Below are 6051 nucleotides of genomic sequence, written 5' to 3' on the forward strand. Positions count from 1 at the left end.
TTTTTTTTTTTTTTTTTGTTTCGAGAACTTACCTGGGAACAATCGGCGGAACAACCGCTGGAGTGCTCTCCTGGAGTGATCTCGAATTTCTTGATTTTTCAACCTGCAAGTTAGTTCCTAGAAAGATAAAGACAAAGAGAAAACAATATTTATACTCACCAGTGGGTTGCCTCCCACCAAGCGCTTGTTTTCTGTCACTAGCTTGACTTCAATGAGCCGATTAGGCTTGAGGGGAATCGCTCAAGGGTATCTCTACACCCTCAGCGATTGTTGTGTCAGCAAGATATAGCTTGAGACGCTGACCATTGACAACAAATTCCCTCCTCTTGTGTCCAGCAACACAACAGCTCCATAAGGCGAACCTCCTTAATGGTGAAAGGTCCAGACCATCTAGATTTGAGCTTTCCAGGGAACAGCTTAACCCGTGAATTGAAGAGTAAAACCTGATCGTTCGAGAGCAAAAGCTTCTGCTGATGATCCGCCTGTCGTGGAACGCCTTGGTCTTTTCCTTGTAGATCTTACAACTCTCATAGGCCAGATGCCTGATCTCCTCCCAACTCGTGGATCTGAATGGTTCGCCTCTCCTTGGCAGGTTTGATATCGAAGTTGAGTAGTTTGACAGCCCAAGCCGCCTGTACTCTAGCTCAACAGGTAAGGTGGCACGCCTTGCCATAGACCAGATGATAGGGGGGGGTCCCCTAAAGGGGTCTTGTAGGCTGTTCTGTACGCCCAGAGAGCATCGTCAAGCTAAGGGACCAATCCTTGCGGGTGGTGTTGACAGTTTTCTGCAGGTTTCTTGATCTCTCTGTTTGAAACTTCCACCTGACCACTTGTTTGAGGATGGTAGGCGGTTGCAACCTTGTGTTTCACACCATTCTGTGCTCAGCAATCTTGGAACAACTTGTTGATAAAGTGTGTTCCACCATCGCTTATTACCACTCTAGGCACTCCAAATCTTGGGAAGATGATGGAGGTGAACATCTTGGTTACAACTCGCGCATCATTGGTTGGACTAGCAATCGCCTCTACCCACTTGGAGACATAGTCCACAGCAACTAGGATGTACTCATTCTTGTGTGAGACTGGGAAAGGTCCCATGAAATCGATCCCCCAGCAATCGAACACACATTCCAAGATGTAGTTCTGAGGCATCTCGTTTTCTTACTTATACTCCCCATCCTTTGGCATGAATTGCATCGAGATATGAAGGCGTGAGCATCTCTGAACATAGTGGGCCACCAGAAAACCGGCTTGGAGGATCTGGAAACAGTCTTGAAGGGGCAAAGTGACCAGCATAAGAGGAACCATGGCAGTGGTGAAGGATCCCTGGAATATCAGCCTCCGGAACACATCTCCTGAAGATCCCATCCTTGCCTTGCCGATAGAGATACGGCTCATCCCAGAAGTAGTGCCTTGCCTCCCTCAGAAATTTCCTCTTCTCATTCCCTGTGAACCTCAAAGGCTCTTTCTCAGCTGCCAAGAAGTTGGCAATCTCAGCAAACCCATGGAAGGTTCGGGTACTCCTTCTGGATCACTGCAACAAATGATCCTTCTACGCGGGAACAGTCCTTAATGGCAGGTGACGACTGCTCCATGTGCGCAGACCAATCGCATTGACGTACTCCATCGGTTGTTCCACATCAAGAACTGTCTCATCTGACACTTTCATCCTGGAGAGATGATCTGCCACTCCATTATCAACCCCCTTCTTGTCTCTTATCTCTAGATCAAACTCTTGGAGCAAGAGAATCCATCTTAAAAGCCGCGGTTTAGCATCCTTCTTCGTGAGCAGGTACTTGAGAGCCGCGTGGTCTGTGTGCACAATCACCCTTGATCCAACCAGATAGGATCTGAACTTCTCAAAAGCGAACACGATGGCAAGGAGCTCCTTCTCTGTGGTTGCGTATCGGCATTGAGCTTCATCTAAAGTTCTGCTTGCATAGTAGATCACGTGAAGCTTCTTGTCTTTACGCTGTCCAAGGACTGCTCCCACTGCAAAGTCACTTGCATCTGTCATAATCTCAAAGGGGAGATCCCAGTCTGGAGGTTGGACAACTGGTGCACTGACTAGAGCTCCCTTGATCGTGTGGAATGCGGCTAAGCAGTCACTGTCAAAGGCAAACTGAGCTTCCTTGCAGAGCAGCCGAGTGAGTGGTCTCGCGATCTTAGAAAAGTCTTGGATGAACCTCCTGTAGAAACCAGCGTGTCCCAGGAAACTCCGGATTCCCTTCACTGAAGTTGGTGGTTGCAGACTCATCATGACCTCGATCTTTGCCTTGTCCACCTCAATGCCTTTCTCGGATATCTTGTGTCCCAGAACAATCCCGTCTCTCACCATGAAGTGGCATTTCTCCCAGTTCAGCACTAAATGCTTCTCCTCGCATCGCTTCAGTACCCTGCACAAATTTGACAAACAGACATGAAAGGAGCTTCCATAGACGCTGAAATCGTCCATGAAAACCTCCATTATGTCTTCGATCAGATCAGTAAAAATCGACATCATGCATCGCTGGAAGGTCGCTGGAGCATTGCACAAGCCGAAGGGCATCCTCCTGTATGCATATGTTCCATAAGGGCATGTGAACGTCGTCTTCTCCTGATCATCTGGGTGGATGGGAATCTGAAAGAAACCTGAATAACCATCTAAAAAGCAATAGTAAGGGTGGTTAGCCAATCTCTCAAGCATTTGATCAATAAAAGGAAGTGGGAAGTGATCCTTACGAGTCGCAGCATTCAATTTACGAAAATCAATGCACATGCGATGACCAGTAACTGTTCTAGTGGGGATCAATTCATTCTTTTCATTGGTTATTACAGTGATCCCACCTTTCTTAGGTACTACATGCACAGGACTAACCCACTTACTATCAGAGATCGCATAGATCACACCTGCTTCTAGAAGTTTCATTATCTCTTTCTTTACAACATCTTTTAGATTTGGTTTTAACCTCCTCTGATGTTCTACAGAAGTCATCGATTCATCTTCCAGGTGTATTCTATGCATGCACAAATCAGGTGAAATGCCTGGTATGTCAGCTAGAGAGTAGCCCAAAGCCTTACGATATTTCCTCAGCTCACACAAAAGCAGAGCAGTCTCTGCATTGTTCAGGTCAGCATTCACAATGACAGGATATGTGGAGTTAGGTCCAAGAAATGCATACCTGAGTCCCTTGGGAAGGGATTTGAGCTCTACCTTTGGAGCTTTCAGCTCGCTCCATGAGTCATCGGGCTGAGCTGCCGGAACAGTCGGGTTCTGAGGCGTGGTTGTTCCAGTCGATGTGCTGGAGTCACTGTTCTCCCCCAGACTTAGATTCGCCACCGTCCTCTCCATACTCCTGGCTGAATCCAGGAACTTGGCATAGGCATCAGCATCAACACTCTCTAAGCTTTGCTCGGCTTCAGCTCTGACTAAGGCGAGTTCAAGTGGATCCTCGGTGAGAATCTCCTCGATCATTCCTTCATGCGGCTCTAGGGGATCACCATCTTCTTGGACAGTGAAGGTTTGTCCATCCAGCATAGGCTTCTTGAGCATCTGATCCATCTCAAACTTCATCACAATATCTCCAAGGTGGAGATCGATCTTTCCTTGTCGGACATCAATGATAGCTCCAACAGTGCAGAGGAATGGTCTGCCTAGGATCAGGGGATCATTGGAGTCTTCCTCGACTTCCAGAACAACGAAATCGGCAGGAACAATTGTATTCCCAACCAGAACTTGAAGATCTTCGAGGATTCCAACTGGAGACTTCACAGATCGATCAGCAAACACTAGTGACATCCTGGTAGGCTTGAAATCCGTGTATCCAAGGCGCTTAGCCACAGTATATGGCATGAGATTTATGCTCGACCCTAGATCGACGAGTGAGCATGAGAAGAGTGTTCTGCCAATCTGAACCGAGAGAACGAATTTTCCCGGATCACCCAACTTCTTGATCCTTCTGTTCTGGAGCACCGCGCTGCACTCCTTAGAGACAATCATGAACTCGCTGTCATCAGATATCTTCCCAGAGATCAATCCCTTGACGAAGCTACGCATGGATGGTATCATTTGGATCGCACTCATCAGAGGGAGCTTGACAGTTAGGTCTTCCAGCATCTTCCTGCACTTCATCTCTTCCTTATCCTTGCGTGTAGCCTTAGCTGGAACAGGGTAGGGCACTTTCGGTACATACTGACGAGCAGGAGAAGGTGCTGCAGTCGGTGGAACAACCCCAGCGGGTCGCTCTGCTTCAGGCGGAACAGTCTCAGTAGGTTGTTCTGCGTCTTCCTCATCTGTGGGTACAGCTTTAGAAGGCTGATCCGACTCCTTCTGCTTCCCTTTCTCAGCCGATGTGAATCTCCTGGGGTCTAGATCAGGCAGTTGCTTTCCACTCCTCAACCCTACTGCATTGCACTCCTTGGGGTTCTTGTCTGTTTTCCCAGGGAGAGTTCCTTGCTGTCTCTTCACGTTCTCAGCAGTTTGAGCAATCTGAATATCCATCTGTCTCATATGGCTTGAGACATTGTCATACTTCACACTCAGGTCATTGAACATATGATTCATCCTGGCGTTGATGTCGTTTGTGACCTGGTTCAGTGCTTTCCCTTGGATCTGCTGTCCTTGGAGCAGCTGGCTCATCATATTGGCGAGGCTCTTCATGTCATCATGCGGAGCAGTCTGAGTCGGTTGTGCAGCTTGCTGATTAACCGGCTGTTTCTGGCTGTGGAACTGAGCATTCTGAGCTGGGTTAAGGACAAAGGTTCTTCCCTGATTGCCATAAGGCCTTTGGTATCCACTGTTCTGACCCTGGTTCCCTTGAGCCTTATCGTCTGGTTTAGGGGCATTGAACAGGTGGGGATTGTTCCTCACGTTAGGGTTCGGGTGATAGTTCTTGAACTGCCATCCTTGCCCATTCACGTAGCTCACTTCATGCTGATCCTCAGCCGACTGATCTGCCTCTGATGTGCCATCCGCGGTAGCTTTATCCTGTGGAGATTCTTCCATGATGAAGACCTGGTTCTGGTTACTCTTAATCAGCTGATCGACCTTGGCAGAGAGCTCATCAATCTTGCTGTTGTCGATGCTCTTCACCTTCTGAGTGCGATCAGTCTCGCGGTTATTGTCAGCTGAGCTTGAGGCCATGTTCTCAATCAACTCGAATGCACCTTGAGTAGACTGAGTCATGAAGTCTCCCTTACTGGCTGAGTTCAAAGCGTTCCTGTACTCCCAGCCTACTCCATCGTAGAACACTCCCAGCAGATAATCTTCCTCAAAACCGTGATGTGGGCATTCTCTGCGGTAGACATTGAATCGCTCCCAAGCATCACAGAACGGCTCGTCCACCAATTGTTTGAAGGTCACGATCTTCTGTCTCAGAGCTGCTGTCTTCGATTTCGTGTAGAAGTGGCTTAAGAAAGCCTCTCGGACTTGTTCCCAAGTGGTGAGTGATCCGGTGGGTAGTGAATCAAGCCAGCGAGCAGCTTTCCCATCAAGAGAGAAAGGGAACAGAGTACACTTGATGTAATCGGGTGGTACTCCATTCGCTTTAGTGAAACCACACATCTTCTCAAAGTGCTCGATGTGGTCCATCGGTATCTCAGCAGGAAGCCCATTGAAGATCTTCCTTTGCACTAGACTTATCAAGGCTGGCTTGATCTCGAAGTCTTGCCTTGTGCACGGTGGAGGAGTTATGGCAGATCGCGTAGCGGGCAGATTACGCAGTAAATTTCTCTGGCCGATCTGGACCACTCCCTCCTGTTGGTTCGCAGCATTCAGAGCAGCTTGCTCGGCAGCAGCTTGCTGCGCTTGGATCGTCTGCTGCATCTGCTGCATCTGTTGTTGCATGAGTGCAAACGCAGCAGTGAGATCATCTGGATGATCACCCATGTCGGTGTTCGTTGATCTCGGCTGTTGACGGTTCTGTCGTTCCAATCTCGCTAGTTCCTCGTTAGAAAGCTGATGCAATGGCCCTTGTGCGTTGCTCCGAGTATGTCTACTGGTCATGCACCTGGATCATCAGCTGAAACAAAGAAAATAACACGAGTTAGATATCTTAGACTAGATATGAAACC

At 48.3% G+C, this 6051-nt stretch overlaps 1 non-coding gene across 1 annotated transcript; it reads left to right on the forward strand.

Annotated features, from left to right (window-relative positions):
• The first annotated feature begins 5252 nt into the window (after nt 1–5252).
• Nucleotides 5253–5359, forward strand: LOC130501622 (small nucleolar RNA R71). The gene has a single exon (XR_008939823.1). It is a non-coding gene; the product is annotated as a small nucleolar RNA R71 (small nucleolar RNA).
• The last annotated feature ends 692 nt before the right edge of the window (nt 5360–6051 follow it).

Source organism: Raphanus sativus, unplaced genomic scaffold (genome assembly GCF_000801105.2).
Source record: "Raphanus sativus cultivar WK10039 unplaced genomic scaffold, ASM80110v3 Scaffold0232, whole genome shotgun sequence".
Classification (NCBI taxonomy): Eukaryota; Viridiplantae; Streptophyta; class Magnoliopsida; order Brassicales; family Brassicaceae; genus Raphanus; species Raphanus sativus.